Source organism: Manacus candei, unplaced genomic scaffold (genome assembly GCF_025592945.1).
Source record: "Manacus candei isolate 608988 ecotype Guabito, Panama unplaced genomic scaffold, ASM2559294v1 h1tg000082l, whole genome shotgun sequence".
Classification (NCBI taxonomy): Eukaryota; Metazoa; Chordata; class Aves; order Passeriformes; family Pipridae; genus Manacus; species Manacus candei.
In genome coordinates this window covers 1,924,038-1,948,651 of record NW_026138130.1, presented here as the reverse complement: position 1 = coordinate 1,948,651, position 24,614 = coordinate 1,924,038, and the positions used below count along the sequence as shown (strand labels likewise).

At 37.8% G+C, this 24,614-nt stretch overlaps 1 protein-coding gene across 9 annotated transcripts in view; it reads left to right on the top strand.

Moving 5' to 3' along the window:
- CACNA2D3 (calcium voltage-gated channel auxiliary subunit alpha2delta 3) overlaps positions 1-24,614 on the top strand; it is a 482,761-nt gene that overhangs the window by 130,042 nt on the left and 328,105 nt on the right. The window contains exon 1 of one of the 9 annotated variants that reach the window (XM_051811539.1): positions 18,378-18,437. The exons of the other annotated variants lie outside the window; for them this stretch is intronic. The gene's annotated coding sequence lies outside the window, so the exon portion shown is untranslated. Of the gene's footprint in view, positions 1-18,377; positions 18,438-24,614 lie in introns of those variants that run through there. 9 annotated transcript variants of the gene reach the window in all.

Genomic DNA, 24,614 nt, shown 5'->3' with positions numbered 1-24,614 from the left:
GTAGCAAAGCCAAAAGGGTTGTATGAATTTGGTTTGCAGTCTCTTGATGCAATTTGTATACGTTCCAACCAAGGGAAATATCCCTACACAATATTTCTAGTGTGGATCACACTTCTTGTAAGTAAGTGGTCTTTTTTAATGCTTTATAATTAACTCATTTTCTGTATATTTGTTTTATTTTCTTAGAGAGATTTTATTTAAGAACATTTTGAGATTCATCAGTCTATAAAATGAATTTCCAGGGCTAAAATATGAAAACTGGATCCTGTTTAGAGCACTTTACATTGTATCACACATAATGAAGTGTTAACCAAATATTTTCTTTAACAATTAGCTTCATTTTAATCCTCCTAATCTGGTGTGAGCACAGAGTCCCCTTTCAACCCAGCTGACTGGACCACATCCAGGCTCCTCCTATCAGTGAAATCAGATGCAATTGGACCAATTCAGAAATAAGGCACAGAATCATCAGTCTGATGAGCAGATTTGCACAGTACATAAACTTTCAATTGCTGTATAGATGTATTAGCAAAAGTATGCTCTCAATATGATGTAAAACTATCCTAACCACCTGGTTATGTAATTTGCCCTCAACACATTCCTTTTTACAAAGTTTGCTTGAGGTAAAAAATAGTTTTTTAAAGAAAGGATCAGTAGTAGTTAGTGTTTAAAGAAAGGATTTTGCACCTTCTTTACTCACAATGAAGATTATATTTAAGATTTTTGACTTGACCTGGTTTTCCCACATGTGAAAAAACAAACATTCTTTTCCTGAAATGTTGTGAGTGTCTTAGGCCCTTCATCCACATAGGACAACCTTGATCTAAATGGTAAGTCTTGTAGACCTTTGCAAGGGGCCTGCTGAAATTATGTTTAGAATCTTGAATGATGTTCTCTTTGTATGCTTATTTCTCCTTATCCCCTTAAATATTTTTACTTTGTTTTATCTGAGGAAAACACAAAGCACATCACAACTGAGCTTTGATTGTTAGATTAAAATCTTAGGGTTTTTTTTGTTGTGTGTATCACATGTTGATCACTGATAAATTGAGAACAGCAAAAGCACAGAATTTTATTATGTCTGTCTGCTCCCTCCCAAATGCCTTAACTAGCAGAGACAGAGGCTTTGGAACAGCAGTAGTGCAAGAAAAGGGTATGGTAATTACAGTGGTGGTGGTTTTTTTAAAACTGCTTTCTGCTATTATTTTCTACATATCCTTGGGCCCAAAAAGCACTGAGATGAATGTCATAAAAGACAGTGTATTCCCAGCTGTGCCAAGTACCATGTCCTAGAAATTCCTCCTGTGCATTTGGAAAAATGTTTCAAGGGGTATTAAATCTATTTACAGAAAGGATGAACAGAGAAGTGAATAGCAAAAATACTTCAGGAAAAAAGATTGTAAACTGTGATTAATACATATTTTCCAAAGAATTTAATAATAACTGCCAGGTTATTACAATAATTCAGATAGAAAAAGCTTCAGTGTCTACTCTGAAATAGGTTTTAGTCTGCCCCCTCACCCTGTTTATCCATTTTTGGGATAAAGTAATTAGGTTATCACTGAGAGAGATTTTTGGAATCTGGAATCTGCCGAGTGTATTCTTGTATTGCAGGTCACTGCAATAAATTAGAAATTCACTGTACCCTCTGTCATATTTGCTACTGAGCTCTAGTCACATGAACACTGTGTATATTAGATATTTTCTTAGTTTAAACCATATTTAAGTTCCATTTAAGAACCAGATATCTGATACAAATGAATTTTATTGCATATTTTGATAGCTCCAGTCACAGTATATTGTGAGGGTGCTTTAAAATGTCTTCCTAACTGACTGTAGAAGAGACTGCAGACGTATGGCCTCATTAAGCATGTGTTAGTTGAGAATAGTCCGTGTGAGAGAATAACCTGACACTGTATTGTCTCAGTAGAATTCTCTTTTTGCTAAGGAAGGAGTCTTAGATTATCACTGTCTCAAGTTTCTAGTTTTCACACATATAATGTTATATATCAATTACTTTTAAATGTACCATTTGTCCACTTCTTAGAACTCACCTTAATTTGCCATCCTGTTTAATAAATTGAATAATTGTGAAATATAAACCACTGTTGAATTGGATAAGCTTGGTTTAAAAGGTCTATCTCCTATCTCATACTGCCCATGATTACTAAAAAGTTTTTAAGAACATAAAAAGGTAAGTGCCGAGAAATCCCAAATTCTGAAACAATAGAATTGCAGTCAGTGCACTGGCCATCCCCACCCCCATCCCAGAGCCAGAATAAACCTGCATAAATGGGATTGTGTGATTCTATTGGGAAGGCAATTAATCCCCTGAGAGAGGGAGAGAGCTATTAATATGCAAATGAACTTCATGACACGGTCAGCATATTTTAAAGGGTTTTGTGTCACTAACAGGCATTTCCATTGGAACAAAGCAATTTTAAAGAATTTGCAGGAAAATGAAGTTCTGAGAAAAGGAGTTTTATTAAGTAGAAGATACTTTCTCAAGTGCCCATTTGCTGCTGGTTTCCGACTGGGAGCTGCAGCAGTGCAAGCACCAAAGGAGGCGGCTCCCGGCACCAGTGCTGGCAGCCACAGATACCCGTCTGCGGGATGCTTCAGCACCCAGGCATTGCATCGTAAACTTCTTTCTCCATGTGTCACTTCTTTGTCCCCCACAAACAGAACTGTTGAAGGGCATAGATCATGCACCTTTTCTAGGACTAGTGCCCCTCTAGTTTGTTATGGGAAGGAGGAGTCACGGGGACGTTTGTGCGGAGATGCTCAAGGTATTTGCAGACTGTGGGAGAGGCAGTGCAGGCACACAGGGCAGGCAGCTGCTGAGAGTTTCTGATGGCACTGGTTTTGCCTCATCCCTCTACTCTCTTCTGTCCTCTCTGTGCCTTCCTCTGCCTGGGCTTTACCTCCTTCTCCAGGATGATTCCTGCCTCAGCCCGTCTTTAGCTGCCTTTACTGCCCACTCCTGGTAGTTCCTTGGCAGAGTGCCTTTCCTTTGTGTAGCATGTCCTGTCCCTTATTTTGATTCAGAGATCTGAGCTAAAGACCATTCCTCCTCCAAATACATGAACCAGAACAGTGGCGTCATCTGCCTCTGAAGAATGTTTGACCTGCAGCTCCCAGTAACAATGACATTCCTGAGTCAGCCAGATGTAATCTGAAATCACAAAAACGTTCTTAATCTAGATTATGATGGGATTCAGATGCATTCTGATATCTTAATCTTCCCTTAATAAATTTCACTAAAGGATTTGTAAACTAAGGTTGGCCCCCTCTCAGCCATGCCTTTGGTTAACCTGGAGACCATCTCCTGCCTCTGCTCAACCACTCACTACCTCCCGTGCAGTGAGGCAGTGGAGCTGCTTACTCCAGGGCTTTCCAAAAGGCAGCAATCTCCTTCCTCCCCGGTGTGTGTCCCAGCTGTTGGCAGGCTCTGTGCTGGGTTTGAAGTGAGCAGTGTACTCAGCCAGCAGCTGCTGTCACAGCAGGATCTGCCGGCCCTTGACAGGGAAATGATGCCGGTGTGCAGCGCTGGGGAGAGAGGGTTGGTCGGAGAGCCTGGAATTTAGAGGCAAATTTGGAGTGTTCAAGGGGAGTGCTGAACTAACTGCAAATCTCTTGACCTCTACAGGCTCTTTGAGGAAGCACTGACAATTATTTTAAAGTGCTGGATCTAGTACTACAAACCAAGAATCAGGCCAGATCTTTTGAAGGATAGGCACTCAGAGAAACTCTAAGGAAGGAAGAAAATCGAGTTGACTGCAGTAATTTAAAAGGTTTTGACCTACTTAAAATCTGTGTGAAAGCAAACACATAGTTGTGGGATGTTATATTTTATTTCTTTGCTAACTTTATTTTATATTTATGGCTATAAACCACTTCCTGAAAAGCAAGGGAAAAACTGACTGTATGTACTTGAAGAGGTATGAAAGATATTACCATGCTTACTGAAAGTTCTGGGATTTTCTCTATTAAAGTAAAGTGGGGAGCAATAGTGAATGGAGGCTTTTATGTTGAGACATTAAAGAAAAGAGCTGTTCTGTGGGGTCATATGGAAATAGTTTTGCTCACAATGAGCAAAACTTTTATTTTCAGTAGCACTGGAAGAAACTCAGTACAATTTTTCTTCACAGAAAACATCAAGACATTGGGAGTGAACTGTTGAGATTGTGCTAATTAGCACAGGAAAATAGTTTGTCAACTTAACTTTACGATCATAGTAATTCTGTTAATATTTTTGTGATAGACTGCAGCCTACATTGGGACAAAGGTCCCAGGAGAGAAAAGACACCAATACTTAAAATGTCTCTTTAGTTTGTGAACAGCAGTGAAATCGACTTTCTGTTGTGAAAATAAGGGAGGTGATGAGAAACTACTGGGTATCCAAAAACACCTGGTTCAGTAAAATGGTCTGTGAATTTGTGTAAAATGCACTGGGCTAATTTTTTACCAGTGGCTTACAAGAAGCTGGCTGGGATATAATGTACAGAATGTGCTTATTTCCTAGGTAAGACTTGATTTTTATTTTCAAATCCTCAAAAGTCAGAGAGTGTCTGTGAAATCCTTTTGATAAAAATCAGTTGTTATCAGGAAAAAATTCTCTACTCTGAGAGTGGTGAGGCTCTGGAACTGGTTGCTCAGAGAAGTGCTGGATGCCCCATCCCTGTAGGTGTTCAAGGCCAGGCTGCCTGGAGCTCTGAGCAACCTGGTGTGATGGAAGTGTCCCTGTCCATGGCAGGGGGTTGGAACTAGATGATTTTTAAGGTCCCTTCCAACCCAAACCATTCTGTGATTTTTAAAAAAATACATGATTAATACAAAAGATTTGATTTTTCTTTCTCTTAAAAGAACACTTGCCTTTTTATTTTTTTTACTTTGCCATATAAGTCATATTTTGATATGAAATGAAAATTTTGTGGCCTAACATAGTTCAGTAATATTCAGCCATATCTAGTTGTTGAATAATACTTATTTAATACGCTATTTGATGAACATTGCTACTATTCCTATGCTTTATAGAAGGAGCAGAGGTATTTTAGTTTATCAAACAATGAAAATGTAAGAAGGAAGAAAAAGTAATTTGAATTATAATGAAGTGGTATAAAATTCACAGTACATTAGTTTTCATCTGTGGGATCTTATAATGAGTATTATTCTGCCAGGCTAAAAATTAATGTTGTGAGGAACTCCCCTCAAGTGCTTTGTGATGTTTCATATCTTTTCACTGTGTTAACCATCATAGGGTTTGACCCTAAGTTCCCAAATGTATCTCATTAACACAGGGATTTCTGCTTGGGCTTAAATAATAAAATTGTGTAGCTGATTGTCTCTGTCAGTTTGTCAGTGGGATGAAAATATCTATGCTTTTAGTTTTTTACAAAAGTACCTTAAGAACATCACCCAAAGCAACTTTGTTGGCATTTGCTGTGGGACTACAAGCATAAAATTTTCAAGTTGTACCAGCACAAAGCTATTTGACAGAACTGGGAGACAGCACCCAGAAAATAGATCACTGCCAGCTGGCACACTGAGTGTTGGATTTGAAAAGCACAAAGCCACTTTTCAGTCATTTTTATATGCTCAGATTAGTTGTGCACGCTGTCTTTTGGAATGGAAGATACAACCCCTTTACCTTCATACAGGTTAAAGAAAGATATTTTTGTGAAAGTCTCAATTAATTTTGGAAGATGATCTCAGTGAGTAGAATCAAAACACTAAGCATTTCTTTTTCAAACTGAAGATGCAAAGGCAAGTCTTTTTAGGGGTGTATTTTCTTAAGAGGTTTATAGGAATGCATAGGATGCAGCTTTTGCTTTTATTCACACTGTTTCAGCTGTTGGAAATAGTGTCTGGTTTTCTGAGGTTGAGTTAATGATTCAGATCTACATCTGGAGTTATAAAATGTTGCTGCATCCATAGAAATGTTTCCTTGATGCAAAACATTAGAACTGAATAGAAATAAAATAGCAATTAAATATAATAATTTTGCATAAAAAGCATCATCACAATTGCAAAATTGCACATTTGAAACCTTAATTTTGTGAGATTGAGACCATCCTGTGCACTGAAAGTTACTGATCTCATGAAGAAAGTTAAACAGAGTTAAGTTTACATCATAAAGTGATTGTATACGCAAGCTAAAATGCTTTTGCACTTGCAACCGTAAATTGAGTTTTCTTAGTTTACAAGTGCTGGAGTTTGTCAGCTAAATTGTTTTTCTTAGCATAACTTGCCCATTTGTTATTTCCCCGAGGGCTTTTGTTTGCTCGTTTTCAAAGATAAAGCCTCAAACAGATTCTTGTGCTCCAAGTTGTAAACGTCCTTTTCGATCGGTGCATCTAAACGGTGGCTGCAGTTGGTTGTGAGCACTTAATCTTTAGGACCCATGGCAGTGACCCCTGGCTTGAGAGGGTGATTAGCCTGGAAAAACAGATGGATAGGGATGCACCCGGGGCATTCAGCTACCGTGGTCCTGTGCTGCTTCTGCTGGGCGGCTCTAGCACTGGGTCTCTGTCTGCCCTCCTTTCAGCTGCCCTGGTCTTCCTGAAGTGTTTCCAACCCTGTTATAGCAGTGCTGATGCTGTTGCTGATGATCTTAGTAGCCATTGCCTAAGGGATCTGCACTTTTCATCTTCCAGGGTTAACTTTGGTAAGATGATGAAGTAAAATGTTTCTGATAATCCAAGAAAGCAAAAGGAGAAGCTCTTCCCGTATTCCCAACACATGGTATCTGAGTGAAAACAACCACACTATAGGCCATTTCCTTGTCATTGGAGCATATCAACAGCTTTGGCAACAAAGAGTCGCAGTTCTGATCAGAAAGATCACAAGAGATTTTTACTTAGGCGAACTAAACATAGGGTTGCTGCCTCTTTCCCCTACACAGAGTTGGAATTTGTTTCCGCTTTGTACACAGGAAGTAATTCAGTAATGGGTTGGTGTCCGAAAAACAAAAAGCATTTAATTCTTGCATTTTCAGAATGGTTTGGAAAAGTCAAAAATTCAACATTTGTGCTGTCTCCAAACTTCTGGTTTCTCAAGTGGCATCTATATTTCCTTTTCAAAATGAAAGGACAAGAAGGGGATAACTCCTCTTGGCCCAAGCTAAAGTAATTTATTTAACCACTGAACTGAGAAGTCTACTGTTTTTATAACTTCTGTAATCTGAATAACAATAATGGCAACAAATCTGAGATAGAATGAAAATCATAAACTTTTCAGACCGTGTTTGTTTTATTGAGTAATTTTTACGTCTTTGTTTTAGAGCATCTCAGAGTTCAATTGTGTATAGTTACACATGGACAATGAAAAGACAATTCCAGCCTCAGAAGTCTGCAGTCTAAATATAGCACGAGAGAGAACAGCTGGACTCTGCAGCAGCACAGGCGCTCTAGGAACGAGTGAAATAATTGTGATTACTGCAATAAGCAGTGGTCACAGCACACCAGCTGCCTCCCCAGCATGAAGCAAAGTTTCAAGTGGATTAGGTATTCATGACTTTAGCTTCTCTGGTTTACTGTCCTGAAGCTTGCAAGTGAATTTATTGCTTGTCAGATGGGTAAATTATTGGTGGCTGAAATAGCATGGGAATGTAGCTTGGCAACGTGGTTGAGAAGGGTCTGGAAGATAAGAGGATGACAACAAACGAAACTGTTTGTGTGTCTTTAGAAGTGAGATTCTTTGAACTAGTTGAGTTAATCTGCATTTATGTGTGCTTCACAGTAGCACACATGGTGAAAACTGGAACAGGAGAGACTTATAGTAAATGTAATGTAACAGCTTATTTAACATAATGCTCCGGGTGTGGAAGGAGAAGGAAATGCTTTGCAGGCAAAGCTTTGCAGGCACGCGTGGTTTGCTGCAGCTCACAGCGCGATGCTGAAGGGACCTCAGTTGGCTGTGTCCTGTACTACTGATGCTGGAAAAAAGTGTATTTATCTGTGTCAGATGAAGGCTAAATTTAGTCCTGAATTAGTCTAATTCTGTCTCTCTCCTGTCTGATCTGCAAACATCCATATGTAAACTGTCTTTTGTGTCAGGGTGAGCAATTATCAGTGTTCTCTTCCACACAGGCAGTTTCTGTATAGAAGATGAATAAGGTTTGTACTTCCTGAGTATAGCACCAGGTACACTTACTAACTATTCCTTTTAGTGTTTACCTTAAGCATGTTATTTATTTACTATCAGTTTAGTAGTTTAATGAGTAAAATGCCTTAAATGGTATGCCTGTGTGTCTAATAAGCATTTAGATGAACAAGTCTTATAGTCTTCTGGAAGCACAGAAACTTCTACCTCACATGTCTGCAAATAGTATTGCATACACATTCTTACTTAGAGAACTATTAACTTCTTTCAAACAACTCTGATTCACCAGACACATAGCAAAAAATATTTTGTGGCAAGTGCATACTAGAAGACAAATGGAATGTGCTTTTTTTTAAAAAAAAAGAAATTCTTCCAGTTTTAACACAAGGTATTTCAACCTCAGACTAACCCTTGAGTTTCTTCAGTTAAATTATAGTGCCTTAAAAATGAGCATTGAAAGTTATTTTACAAATGTAAGTATATTATTTGTTTATTCTAATGTCATACAGGGCAAAGTGTAAGACATTAACATGAGTATTTACAATATATATTGTAAATTACAATGTTTGCTTCTCTCAAACCAGAAATTGTAAAGCCTTTGTGGGGCTGTAGGGATAAAAAGCAGAGCAGTTAACTGCTACAAGCTATTTCTACTGAAAACTGTAATTTTCCTCTTGTAACTCAAAGCAGGCAGGGCTGCAGGTACCAGTGAAGTCTGAATTCCAGGGAACTACAGGTTCCTTATGCATGTCTCCTTTTCCCAAAAGGAGGAAACTAGGAGCACCAGCAAAAAACAGTAATTTTGCACTTTTTTTTTTAGATTCACAGGTTTATATTTCATTAAAAGATGTGTTAATGTTGCATTAAAAACTGAACCATTCTGAAACTGCTAATGCACTGTTAACATCAGAGAAAGATTATACAACTTAGACAGAAAAGGTAAAAATGCCTTTGAAATTGCAGTTACACTGAAGAGCTGAAACTTCCAAACTGAAATTGTATTGACATTTAGCAGTGGAGCAATGGGTTTGCATCATGAGCTGTTGTAGATAAGCTAACTTTGAAGTTATTTCTCAGAATCTTTCTGCTTAATTTGGATTTTATAACCCCCTTATTCATTAACATAAACAACTACCTTTAATAACCGGACAGTAATTAATAGAATGGGCAGATCTCCCCAAATGTTATTCATAACTTTAGTTCCAGTGAAATTGTATGAATTGAAACTTGGCTAATGAGGAAGCAAAAATCATCCCAGTAGGCGGTTTAGGAAGAGAAGAATATGTGGTTTATAGTAATACTTATTGTAATAACCTAAAAGCAATTCTTGGCCCTCCTTATTGATTTGGAAAAAGGCATTTCTCCTGTGGTTTAGTGTGCTGTCCTTAAAAAGGTAGAGGTTTCTGTAAGAATAAAGTGAAATGGGAAACTAGGAGATGGTGTTTAACATATTTCAGGGCGTAATAAAATATTGTACAAGATAATTTTTCTGCATAAAACCTTTTAATAGGTTTTAGTATTTTGTGACTTTGGGCAATATCAGACAACTGCTTTTACTGCACCTTTTCCAGTTAATTTTCACATGGGGAGGGTATCAAATTTGCATATCTCCTCCATTCAGCAGGTTTTGCCAGCAAGGCTTGCTCCATGCATGTGAAGCAAGAATCCTCTTAGAACAAGTATTTCTTAAGAACATTATTTGCTTTGTGCTCCTTAGTATAAACAAGCTTCAAGAAAAAATATATGAGCAATTTAAAAATCTATGTTAAGTCTACCAAAAATGTGTTAACCAGACTGGCAGGAATATAGATACTACAGAACTTAACACTGGTTCCAATATTTGGCTAATCAGGTGTGCAGCCTCAGCTCTTGCAAGCAGTTAAGAGAGTGGTTTGTATTTCAAATGCAATTATAAGTAGGTTTCTGTGCACGTGGTATGTGATGACTTACACACAGAGTAGCTGCTATGCCTTTGATCTCCCTGTTTCAGATGGAGAGAAAGCTAGTTGCAATGATTAATGTTTGTGTACAAACATATATTTGTTGTGGTTTTTTTGTTGACTGTAATGGTGACTACTGTAAAATGTTCTTGGGGTTCCATTTTAACGTTTGGGTGTGGTGAATAATAAGCTATTTTTTTAATATTCACGGGTTTTATATCTTACCTGGTCTCTTGGAATATCCATCATCCATTTAAACTCTCTCTTACCTCTTTATCACTGTGTATTATACCTGGACATATGAAACAAGACCAGGGAAGATATTTTTACTCTGATACAGCAGTGTCATATCTGCTGTGCCAAGCGTTTAACCTTTTACCACGACTTAGTTCTCATAGAAGTACTATTTTATGCCCATTTTACAACAGATTAATTTTGCTCTGGTTGTTGTCAGAGGATGTTGGGTCTCTCAGAGCTTGCAGTCATATTGCCAGCAAGTTTCTCAGTTTTGAAGGTTGCTTGTGACTGAGCAGAGATGTCACACATCCTGTCTTGCTGTAGGAACATGATGTGTTTATTGGAACACAGTTGAGTTGTATGTCTTGAGCCTCAAGGAAGCAAGCAATTCTTATCAACTTCATTCATGCACTGATGTAGATTTTCTTCTGTATTTAATAAAAGCTGCTGGTCAGACAGCATCAAATCCACATCACCAGTCAGAGTAAGTGTGCATGTCTCTACAGGAACTGTGTCATTAAACAGAGGTTAAATCAACAAAATGTTGTGGAAAGAGAAAATTGTAATTATTAAACCATGTCTGTTTTTTCCAAAGCAACAATATGAAACTGGGTCTGTGATATGAAATCTGTAGAACCAAGACAAATAATTGGAATAATATTCTGTCTCAAACATCCAAGAATTCTTAAATGTTTTTCTGATTATTTGTCACAAATTCTGCATGTCTGTGCATAGACTGTAGGTAAGAGCTTCTCAGAGCATGACCTTTGTGTTACAAGAGACATTTAGGATCTCTGTAGCTTCTGTTTCTTTGAATTCCCCTCAGTTGGTGAAACCTCCAGGCAGGAAAGTGTAAATGCCTACAAGCCTTGGTCTAAGCTGGCTCTTCTGAACTGCAGTCTAGTAGAAGGTAGTGATACTGAAATTGTCTCTAAGTATTAATTACCTACAAAGAGTTCTGACCCTTTGAAATGAGCTGAAACTGGAAACACCGTGGCAGAAAGAGTTGCTTCAAATCTATTGAAACAAACCGAATTCCTTTGCCACCTTTTGGTGAAGGTGGCTTATGACCACAGTGAAATGTTATGATAAATGCAAATTACTAAAAGCATCTTTTCTTGCTTAATAACATTCTCTGTCTTTATCAATAAAAAATGCCAGTGTCAGCACTTTTATGATGCTTGTTAATATGTAGTTTTAAATGATGGTGATATGAACAATGCAAAGAAGTAAGTTGTGCTTTATTTTTTTCTTATGATATATCAAGAAAACTTAGCTCACTGGCACTTTAAAATTGCTTTTTTAAAAACATGATTTGTTGAAATAAAATGAACTAGTTCTATGTTAATAGTGGCACACAGGCACCCTGGGCATCATTAGCTATTTTACTTTGTCAGCTATTTTTAGAGGGCGAGGATTTTGACATTCATTCACCAGCTGTGCGTAGCTTTTGCTCAAGGAGGGTTTTTAAACCAGATAATTATTATGATGAATTAAAAGTATAAATTATGAAGACATAAGGTTGTATATCCTGAATGCAGAGCATGCATTTGGCTTAGAGAAAACCTGCCCAAGTGGGAGTTTCCCTGTAGGTTCTAAGTGACCTGTAATTCATAGTTCTCATAAACACTCTTATATTGCAGTACTTTGAAAGAATACTGTCATAAAAATTTACCTGCATTTTCAGAAAACTCAGTTTTATTTAGGGTGCTTTTATTCCTGTCTCTGGAGTCTGGGCTTGTAGTAACTCAGTCTGTTATACTAAGCCACACTCTGCACTCTTGGCACACAATGAATATGTTTGTATAGGAAGCATGGAAGAAAAATACCTGTTCTCTAAAGAAGATGTGCTATCATTTTTTTCTGGTTTTCCTTTCTGAGTTTCTGGGGGTAAATTTTTAAACTTAATTTTGTGAATTTTAGGCATACTATTTGGAGAAGCTTTTCCCAAGCTTTCCTGTTTTGAAGGAAGGAACATGAACGGTAACAGTATAAACTGCTGGTCATTCATCCTTGTGACTGTAGGGTTAAAATATATTTGGTGCACATTAAAAGGCCAATATTTATCAGAAGTGGTTTAGTAGTATCTGATTGTTCTTTTCTGATTAAACTTTACAACAATTGTGACAGTAGTAGTGTCAGATGGCTCATGCGCTAAGATCTCTAGACTTTTAAAATATTGCATTTGACAGACTTTGTCAGCTTTTAGTCCAGGAAATGATTAAAGCATCTTGGATGAACGTAGATAAACTTTCTATGATACCATTAGAGTGGAAATGTAATCCCCCTGAGGAAGAAAACCATGGCAACGTTAGTAACGTGGAATTATGTAGAGCACAACTTAGATGGTATAAATAGAATAGTATGGAGAAAAGTGTTTAAATATCTAAAGACTTCAAATATTTGATGCTCTCCCTGTGTTGGTATTTATGGAGAGCTCTGAATTATAAGGCCTGATCCTAAACACATGGGGGTGAAAAAAAAACTTTTGAGTTCGGGGGTATGTGAAACAGGTCCTATATAAGCTTGTGGAATTTCCTCATTGCCATCAATGACAGACTAAATGGGGGCTGTTATTTAATATAGCAATTGTTCCTTGATGTTCTTTGCAAAATTTTATATCTTTTACCCTAAGCATTATTTTTTTCAAAATGTTCCATGTTATTAAGTCTGGTTCTAAGACCTTCAGTGATTAGCAAAAGGCACTCTTAAGCAATTAAAACTAAATTGAACTAATTCTAGTCCTTTCCACCCCACAGTCAGAATTCATCCATGCTGTTTGCATTGACGCCTGTCCATGTTCCAGCTTACCTTTTCATGTATTGAGATACCCAGATATTTCTGCCAACCTTATCAGCAAAATATTTTTAAAAAAGGCTTTCAGTTTGCTGCGTTTTCCTAAGCTGTTGCTTTACCTGTGAGGATACTGTAATATTGAACTCGACCTCTCTGTCTAGTCTGAGCAAAAGTGGAATGCTTAAGGTCGACCACTGTATGAGGCTCTGGGAAATCTATTATCAGGCAGAACATTTCACACTTCAGTAAACTCCAAATTAATTACATTGATGGTACATGAATACCAAAAGAAAGTGAGCGTAATTAATGCTACTTCAGCAAACATCAGAGGAAATATTAGTGATTTCCAATTGATGATAATGCTAATGTGTTATATAAAAGTATTTTATTAGGAATGGTATTATGCTGAATCTTGAAGTACCTGTCTAATGTGCCAGTTTATTAGTTTAAATATGTTTTTATTGGCAATTTAAGATGATATCAGCATGCAAATATATTTTAATATAGTCTTAGTTACGTGCTGTTCACTTGCAGGACAGTTTAGGTGTGAGGGCAGACAAATCTGAAAACAAACAGGAACATGTGCGAAGAGGTTGGAAGAGAATAGATCTGCTACCTTGCACTTCTGGAGGGCAGACTTTGGCCTCTTTAGGTGACTGGTTTGCATAGTCCCTTGGAAGGCATTCCTGAAGGACCAAGGAGTCCAGAAAGGCTGGACATTCTTAAAGAAGGAAATCTTAAAGGCACAGGAGCTGGCTGTCTCCATGTGCTAAAAAATGAGTGGGTGGGGAAGAGCATCCTGGCTGAACAGAGAGCTTTGGCTGGAACTCAGGGAAATAAAAAAAAAAGGGTGAATTTACAACCTCTGGAAGAAAGGGTAGGAAACTCAGGAGGACTACAAGGATGTCATGAGGTTATGCAGGGAGAAAATTGAAGGGCCAAAGTCCAACTAGTACTTAATCTGGCTACTGACATAAAAGACAGTTAAAGAATGTTTCTATAAATACGTTGACAACAAAAAGAAGGGTTAAGGAGAATCTCCGTCCTTTATTGGATGTGAGGGAAAACAGTGACAAAGTATGAGGAAAAGGCTGAGGTACTGAATGTCTTCTTTGACTCAGTCTTTAAGACCAGTTTCTCTAACCCACTGAACTGGAAGAGTGAAGCCCCCATACTCAAATGGGAAATGGTCAACAACCTGCTACCCCACTTAGACACACAGACTATGGGTCCAGATGGGATCCATCCAAGGGTATTGAGGGTACTGGTGGAAGTGCTCACTGAGCCCCTTTCCATTATTTATCAGTAAGTCTGGTTACTGGAGAGGTCCCAGTTAACTAAATATTGGCAGATGTGGTGCCCATCTACAAGAAGAGTTGGAAGGAGGATCTCAGGAACTGCAGGCCTGTCATCCTGACCTTGCTGCCAGGGAAGATTATGGAGTAGATAATCTTGAGTGCCACCATATGGCACAGGACAACCAGGGGCTCAGGCCCAGGCAAGAGCATCCTGGCCTGTCTCATCAATAGAGCCAGCAGGACCAGGACAGTGACTGACCCCTGCACTCAGTACTGGGGAGGCCATACCTTAAATCCTGTGCCCAGTTTTAGGCCCCTCACGACAAGAAACGTGTTGAGGTGCTGGAGTGTGTCTGGAGAAGAGCAACAGAATTGGAAGGGTCTGGAGCCTCTCTTAAGAGGAGCAACTGAGTGAGCTGGGAGGGTTTAACCTGGAGAAAAGGAGGCTCGGGGGGGTCCTTATTGCACTGTACAACTGAAAGGAGGTTGTAAGCAGGTGGATGTTGGCCTCTTTTCCCAGATAAGTTACAAGATGAGAGGAAATGGCTTCAAGTTGTGCCATGGGGAGATATAGATTTGATATTAGGAAAACTTCTTCACTGAAAGGGCTGTCAAGCACTGGAACAGGCTGCCCAGGGAAGTGGTGGAGTCACCATCCCTGTAGGTATTTAAAAGATGTGTAGATGTGGTTAGTGGTGGGCTGGGCAGTACTGGGTTAATGGTTGGATTTGATGATATCAAAGGTATTTTTACAATCTAAACTATTCTATTATTCTATGTCTTCTAGGGTTTATAGTGCAGCATTAAAAGCTGATGCTACCTCAACACCATCTATAATTCAGTGACATTTACACAAAAATATGCCATTAATGGTATTATGCCTTCTATTGTTTACAATCTGAGCTATAATGAATTCCACCCTGCCTATTGTAGAGTACTGTAAGAGCAGCCACTGTAAAACAAGCTGTCGGCATCCAAAATGTAGTTTCTCACCCAGAAACAATGTAATAAGAAAAATAATTAGATTCCCTGATTAGCAAAACGCAGTGAAATTGTATAAGGTGGTTTTGAATTTTTTTGCAGATGTTAGCACTTTATAAATTTGCATTGGAATCTTATTTCAACCACTGCGACTGACTTTCAAGCAACAGTAAGCAGGGTATAGTTAACCACTGAAGCAGAAATTTAGAGTCAATGAGTAATTATTAAGAGCTTTCCAGAATATTAGCTGTTTCAGTTGCTGCAGTGATGGAATAGTCCATTAGATATTTCTGTTTCTGGCAACTCCTGAGAATTGATTCTGATACGAAACAAGGAGCCATTTTGATCAATACTGTAATTACTCTTATTGATGGATTGTTTTACAATGATAGTCATCATTGCAATATGTCTGCTCAGGAGGCATCAAGACTGTCCGCTGCATGTGGTAATGCACCACAAATATCTGATTCAAATCAACACACTATTGAGACTGGGCTGACAAGCGTGAAATTAATTGTTCCACTTCATGTAAGACCTGCATTCTTCTTTTGAGAGAGTAATTTGTTGCTGTGTGTAGCCTGGGAATGGTACAGCTTCGGTGCCATGTTAGGTGTGGCTTTTTTGGTCTTTGTTTTTTCCCTGCAAGATCAGTTCTTTCACCCTTTTAAGCATAAGCAAAGGAATTCGTGACTCAAGGGCTCTGACAAAATTCGTATCCTTTCAGGTTTTCGAGGATGGAATTGCGTATCTTGGTAAGAGAAAAATAGGCTTTATCATCCAAGCCATTGAAAGGTTTTAAAATATGAGAGTGACACTGAGGCAAGAAAATCCAAAGTCCTCGTATATGAAAGTGTAGCAGAGTGGGATAATGTTTGAAAGCTGGTTGGTTTTTTTTCATCTGAAATGTTGCATCATTGTTAGTTTACTTTTTAAATGGATGTTTATACTGAAAATTATATCTTCAAATTGCTTTGGTGGAATAGGGACTACATGCAGGGAAAGAAAATATTTAGAAACATAAATGGAGATGTACTGTGCCACACCACTATGGTCTATTGATGGCTGGTTGGACAAATGGCTTATTAATGAATGGAAGCTAAATAATGCATTTATTGTGATAATGAAGTGACAGTTATTAGTCCAGTTCCCAAATTGTGTTCCCCTTAATTACTTGTGTGCTTCTACCTTAAGGATGTTAAGTTGCAGTTTTAGGTTTCTTTAATGAACATTCATGATATTAAAATACTTGAACCTTTAGGTCTTTAATTTTATCCCCTTCTGTTTTGTCATTTTCTTCTCTTTTGTCTAAGCTTTTCTCTCTCAAAGAAGAGGCAAGGGTTGTTTATTCCCAACTGGAATGGTGTGTGTGCACCCAAGCATATGTAAGTTTACTGCCTCTGTTTAAATTCTAACAAAATAAATTCATAACTTGGTATGAGTATACTGGTTTGAATGTGGAAAACATAGAATTAACTGTGGAAATCAATGGGCTTTTCTCAGTCTGCTATTCTGTCTCATAGTGTTGGACTTAAATGTTTATGAGGATGATGCTAATATTTCCGTTGGGAACAGCTGAGAATAACCTTCTTGCAGAAGTGAAGAGCCCAGCACAGAGTCCCTGATTTATTTTCGTAAATATAAAGGCTCATTTTTCTTCTGCTTATTGAAAAAAAGAGTCCTGTCCTAAAGCCACTATTTTCTCATCAGCACAGGAGACTGTCAGCTTTTTAAATACTGCTAATGTAGTTGACCTCAGAGGGTTTTTTGTGATGGTAATTTCAGTGCTTTACATTTACACCTTGTGTAAAGTGGTGCTGCTGAGGGGGTTGTACTTCTGAAGTGATTCGTTCATCGTGTTTCAGTGCTACAACTGCTTTCCTATGATCTTCACGGGGAATATTCCAGTGACAGAACACTACCAACAAGTTTTTTAGTGTACTAAGCGGATGCACAGATGGTTTATTTTTCAAGAATATCACTTAACAAAGACAAATCTTTGCTTCTTGCCTAAAAAAAAGCTGTTCAAGGGCTTATCACACTGATACCAAACCTCATCTATGTCCCGTGTTTCACACTTGTGTCATGCCTTATAGAATCACAGAAAGTTTTGGGTTGGGAGGAACCTTAAAGTTCATCTAGTTCCACCTCTCACTAGACCAGGCTGCTCCAGGCACTGTCCATCCAACCTGCCTTATGCTTTAGTGTGAGCAGTAGCACAGTAACACACAGGGCTGTTCTAATGTCCTAACTACCACAGTTCTTAGGCACTGATAATCTCAGTAGTATCTGCCAACAAACACCACAGATCCTGTGTCTCGCTGAACCCTGTCATCTAGTCTGGCCTCCCCTTGTACCACTGAGCTCTGCTCTTTGTCTTTCACAGAGGTGCATCCACCCCTCTTGCCTTTGCAGTGACTGAGGACACAGTTGGTGCCTATTGGAAGTCCCTAACTCGGGTTGGGCTGGGCAGTGCTGAGCAGCAATTCCTTGAAATCGTTTTTTGCAATGAACTCCCTGAAATCTACCATTTATCTTTAATTTATCTCTAGGCTAAACACATAACAAAGCTCTTTGCTGAAGATACATTTTTGTTGCCTTGGCATAATCTATCAGATACTTCTCTAGGTCAGAAACTCAAAGAACTGCTACTTGCTGACTTTCCAAATATAAGAGATATTTTATTGATCTGTCTACTTCTTAATTACCATAATCCTGTCTGCTTTATTGCTATTATGGTGTGTGATCTGTGATTGCTCAAGTTTATTTTATATAGGGCATCAAATATAATACACCCTCAGTCGCTTATAGTTTTAAGATTGTTTCTACTTGTATTGATTTTTGAGCTTGTTTTATTAAATTGTAGACAGAAGAAATTCAAAAGCTTGCTTGCTTGATAAATGTCTTACAACTTCAGTTTCTTGTAGGAGAGAAATATCAGCCACACAAAGAAGAAAAAGACAATCAAAGTACGTGGTTTGCCTTTAGAGCTGAAAGGAGGGAGAAGTTGCAGGGCAGAATAACTGCTAGGTAGGACCAAGCACCCTGAAGGACGTTGCTGTTGCCCCAGAGATGTACACAGCAGGTGTTTATCTTCAGTCTGGACAGCTTCACCTGAGCCAAAAATTTTCTCAGCAGAGAACACACCCCCTGCTTGAATTTCAAGTAATGATTTCCATGTCTGAATGACAGAAATAAGTTTTCTTGTTGAAATTCTCTGAGGTGCTCGCTTTTGGTGGGCCTTGTGTTTGAACAGTGTTCACAGCTACTTTGCTACTTCAAGTTTCTCTACTGTATAAGGTTTTGTGTGGGGATGCACCTAGGGCTTTTTTCAGTATTCTTTTAAAAGGAAAAAATTATATTAGTTTATGCCTAAACATTGATATGTACAGTTTTAACAAGAACTAGTTATATCTTAATAAGTTAAAATCAAAATTAATTTATACATGGTAAAAAACCCAGAACTTGCTATTTTCTGAGTTGTGGCAGGCTAATCTATTTACCTTCATGCTGGTTTCTAAAATATAAAATAAAAAAAACCAAAACCAAACAAAAAAACCCCAAAACCCTAAAAACCCCACTTCTATTTGTTTAGTGTTTAGAGCTATTTGCTATGTAGAAATTCTGTTATCATTTGTACCTAGTGTTAGTGCAACTACTATCAGAAAAACTACTATGCAAATTCCAACTTTTGGTAGGCTTATCTAGTTGTTGATTCTTATTTTATTTACTAACTTTTCATATCCTTTCTATAGAGAAGGCTGTGTATTTAGGTGCTTAAAATATGATAAGAATGAAAATGTTACATGAAACTGAAATTGTGAGATATGTGGTTTTATTTCTGCACTATCCAGAGCATTCTTCAAATTGATAATATGAAGAAGAGAGAAACAGAGTGTCTCTGAGCTTTGCCTGGTGTACCTTGCCTTCTTTTTCTCTTACATTGTAATACTGCATCTGAAGTCCATTTTGCACTTTGATACGTAGTGAAAGGTCACTCTTCTTGTGTTGCAAACTGCCTACTCGGAGCAAGTTGCTTTAAAAAAATAAAGGCAGGAAGCAACTATAAAGAAAAACACACCGCTGAATATTACTGAGTGGCAAATTCTTGGGCAGAGGGAGTTTTATGGCTGTTGACACCCTGGATCTGGTACAGTTATGAAACTTGAGTGTTATTGAAACTGAACCTAATGCTGCCTTCTGTACCAGAAACTTGTCTCCATTCCCAACAGACATATTTGAAGTAGCAAGTGCTCAGTATATAAATACTTTGATTGGATTAATAGATTTGAGGATTAAGTTTGTCTGTTTCAGAATTGGAAATCACTTTTTCTGAAAAACTCACATGCCTGCATTTGTATGCTAGTTTTCAGAAATTCTCGTTTCTTTCCTTATTTATACTTTAATCCTGGATAATATAAATGTAGGCATGTATAATGCATTGTATGATTAAAACTTGTTAGAAAAATGGATAAAAATTCTGCCTTCATTCCCTTGAGTCAGCGGTCCTAAATCTGTCTCTCAGAGGTACTGGTTATTCATCTGACTTGGGCACAAAATACCCACTGTCAGCTGAGAATTGTCTGTCTGCCTAAAGCTTAGTGCTGTTTTCTCCCTTTCCCTATACCTCTATTCTCTGAGCATTTGGGGAATAAAGCTGAAGCGACTTAATTTTGAAAATCAGACAAGCTGCAGTGCTTGCTGAAATTGGGCATGTTAGAACTATAAAATCTAATGGCCACTGGTGTGTTCTGCTGACATTTGGTCTGTCTACACCAGGAATTTGTTTTGCTCCCTGTTTTGTTCCAGGGCTCCCTTTTTTGGGCTGTCTTTCAGAGCAACCAACTTGTTCTCTAGCAGATGAATTGTGGGGACTAGTTTGCTGCAGGATCCCATCTGGGAGTGCTGTGTACTGAGTGCACTGGGCTGAGACCAAGCCCCCCCACTCAGGAGGTGTCACAGCAGGTCACGTGTGCTCAGATGTCCCCACACTCTCCAAGCAGTCAGGGCACACCCTCAGCTTTATGCCAGAAAATTCCTGGTTTGATTTCCTGAGTCAGAGCTCATAGATTGTAATAACATGTCAGGAGCAAAGGACCTGAGAGCAGGGGTAGCACAACTGCAGGAGGACTTGGCACGTGCCGGGCAGATTGACCAGGTGTGAACAGTCTGTGCTCCACTCCCCACACACTGATCCAGGGATGAGGGCTCCTTGCCTTGGTCTGATCCATCCAGACAGGAAGGACGTAGCTGTCCTGTCCCCATGAGTTCTGCCACCAGCAGACCTGCTTGGAGTGTTGTCAGTACTTCTTTGGATGCAAGACCTATGTAGGTGGAACAGCTGCTGAAGCAGCCACGGGTGAAGTTATTGTGAAGTGGAGCCCAGTCAGCAGCTGGGGCAGTCTGGAAAGAACAGAAAAGCTCTGTGCCACAGAAGAATCTTGAGATTTTATATGGTTTTATTTTTCTCCTCATAATACAGTTTCCCATTGAACATGCCTGGATTTGTTTGATCTGTGTGTATATGGCTGAAGGTAATGCATATAGTCCACTGTTCTGCTCTATATAATTTGAAAATCTTTCATCATTTCATGTACTTAGTATCAGAGTTGAAACAATAGTGCAGCAGGTTTTAGTATAGTACTGCATTTAAAATTAACTCAAAACTGAAACTTCACTATTTCTCTTTTTTTTTTTTGAGAACATAATGATTTAGTGCATGACATGGATGATTTACACAGGAAATTTGAGAAAACATGTATAAATAAAAAACTAAATGTAGAAATTAATCTTATTGTTCTGTTTTGAAAAGTGGACATCATGCCTGTGCATAAACTTGTTTCCAACAAAAAAATTTCAGTTGGCAGATTTATGGAGCAGGCATGGAAACCAAATTGTCATGGTAAAGTATAGTCACTTCTTTGGATCTGGATCAATACTCCACAGAGTAAATATAGATGAGGGCCTATATGCAGATGACTGAAATTTCAAGCTAGAATTTTATGATTCTGTATTTTCAGTGGTTTTTCAGGTAGAAGATGGGTTTGGTACACTTTCACACTTGCAGCCCTCAAAATTGGAAGTGAGAGGATTGGAGCCACTGGAGCCACAGGATGTACAGTATCAGTTCCCAAAAAACAATGTATTTTTCACTAGTGATTTGTAATTGTTGAATGAGCTCTTAAAATACTGATAAAATTGATTTTTATATTTTGATTAAATAGAACACCTGTGAAACAAAATGTAGTGAGAGGTTCTTACAGTGCTGTATTTTTAGGTCAATAGAAATTGATGATAGCAGTTAGATCAAGGTACTGTTTAGTACCCCTTCAGTCTTAGCAGAAATATTGAATTGTTCTCTAGTTGTAGGATTTTATAGGATAACTGTCTTTTCAAACCTCTCACTTTTCCATAATCTCCAGTAAGTAAAAACTTCATATGGGGGTCGGTTAAATTATAAATGTTTTTTAAGTAAAACAATATCAATTGCTATGCAATACTGTTTGCTGCAGTACCTCTGCAGCATTGAGGCTTCATGTAGACCAGTCACAGCATTTCTTTAGTTCTAGTAGTATTTTGTTCTCTGTATTATATTGCATTTGGATCGTATATAAGTCTTTATTCTTGCTGCTGCTTGAATTACAGATTCCTATATTTCATACTACTTTTACAGTGTTTTGTGCTCTTTATTTCATGCTGTCTATATATGCTTTAATGCTCGAGATCTTTCTGGCAATTGCTTCTCCTGTGAATACTGTTTGCACAAGTAGGAGCTGTGCTGATGTCAGTTTGATCAACTTGGTGAAGGAGGGTTTGCAGGAATTTATCATATGCTGTATGCAATTTTTTTTTAGTTTAAAATGATTTAGAACACTTGCATAGAATGCATTAAGCAATTCCCTCCAGATTTATGGGGGAAAAAGAAACAGCCTAAAAGAAGATTCATCCCCTCCTACCTGAAGTTTTTTTTAGGTTGATTTAAATATATTTTTTGCGTGTCCCTTGCCGTCTTCCCCCACATTAGCTTTATGAAATAGGCTAATAAAGCAATGTTTTCTTTCAAGCTGTTTTAGTAACATTAGCTTTACCTTGGTACCTCATTTTCACAGCGTTTTTTGCCTGTGGTTAATGAAAGGTCTGTTAATGTAGTGGCTTGATTTGGTAGACTATGTGAATCTTTTGTCCCTATTTGGTTTGTTTATTTTAACTTCCAAGAAACTGAGTATAGTTAGACATTTTGTATTTCCAAATGGGAACTTGTAGGAGAAGCAAATAGTTTGTGTAGAACTCTCTGTATTATTTTTGGATTGGAGAAATCTGACATACAGGAAAATTGCTTGTGCAGTTAGATTTTGTTGTTTCTCCGTTGGGATGGATTACACACTCGGCTTTAGAACAAAGGAAATGATGATTTATGCAGTACATAATGGTCCAGGGGTAATGAGTGTGTGAGTGCTCATTGTGCAAATGAAATTCAGGGAACCATAATGTATAGAATAAATAGTGACAACTGTGAATTAGAGACCCATAATTCCACTAAGGACTTCTGGGGATGACATAAACTTCAAAGGCAAAGCTTGGGTGGTTTGTGGTTCTCCATCGCTGGAGCCCAGAAGAAGAATTAATTCCTGTTCCAGGTCCTTAATTCCAAATTAATGTAATTTTCTTTTCTTGTTCAACACGTGAACCTCACCTCCTTTACCTTTTTAAGTAGTGTGTCTCTACATCTTTCTGTTATGACATCTGTCCATCTATCCTGCTCTCCAGCGTGTTCTCTTTTTCTTGCAAGCTTATGGACAGGAACAGTAATAGCTTTCATTTCCAAACTATTGCAAACTGACATCTCAGTTGGAATGGTTTTATTGTTGCTTTTTTTAAATGCCCTAAGTTGCTCATCAGCTTAAATTCTTTGACATTGTGTTTGTTAAAAGCTTTCAGCTTGATATGTGCGTGATTTTATGGAGTCTAAATAGAAAATAAGTGTGTTGTGGTTGTAATTACAGTTAATTTATTGTGGAGTTGTGCTGGTTTTAATTAACTAGTGATTGGAAAATATTTTTATGCAATAATTTTTTAAGAATTCTTTGGGGAAAATAAAAATAGGAAATTTATATTGAAAACTGTTTTTTTATTTTTAAGTGATATAAAGTACTTGTGGTGCTTTGTGATACATATTTATCTGATTCTGCAAAGTGGATAACTATTTTTACAAACTGAGTAACAGCTTATGTGCATAAACATTTCATGGCAGATAAACACAATGATTATTTTATGTTTGAATGCATTGCAGTACTTCAGAATGACAGGTACTGTGTGCTCTTGCTGCATAAAGAGCATTGCTTCTGAGTCTGTGTATATTTTTCTTGCATGTGAATTATGAAAAGTACATTTTATTGCATCTGATTCAAGTTTTACTCAATTCTGTATTCTTTTCACTTTTTAAACACACACACAGAGTATATGTGCTGAAAATATGATAATCTATTTAAAAATGTCTTCTGACTTTTTATGTTGGTTTTGAAGTTAGGTAAGTTTTTCCAGCAATCAATACAATAAGCCTTTGCCTTTTATGCAGGTACAGTATATGTGATACAAATATTATTACTGGAATGCTATTATCATCAAATCTTTTAGTACTGTGGTTCCTAGGATTTTTGGTGTTTGGGATTCCACGATGCAAACTGAGACTGATGCCAAGGCTTCAGAGCAGAAACTAATTCTTAGTTCTGGAACAAATTGTTCTTGAGGCTAAACTACTGGGGCTTTTCACAGATTTTGTTTCCTTCCTGATTTGCAAGACTAAGCCAAGGAAGCAAGGTGAAGCTGACTATGGAAATATTATTATCCTTGTTTAATACCTTGAGAAGAGAAGCACTGAGTAATTAAGTGACTAATTCAGGGTTATGCAAAACTCTGTGGCAAAACTGGGACTTAAGCCCAGTTCTTTCAAGTCCAAGGTTAATATCTCAACCACTAGACCATTCTTCCTCTGAGAATGTATCTTTCATTATAACCCAGAATTTCACTTGTGCTAATTCTACTGCAAAACCAAAATCCCTTTGACTCAAATTTTCCGTGGGTACTCTCAAGTAACTGCTTCTGCAAAGCCTGTTTGACTATTATTAAGTTTCATTAATTGGTAAAATAACTGATGTCTGAAAACAAGTTTAAACTTAAATAGTAAGGCTTTTTATGCTTTCTGTGAGTTTTTCATTCCTCTGTCACCTAATATTACAGTAAATTTTATTATTTACTGCAACTG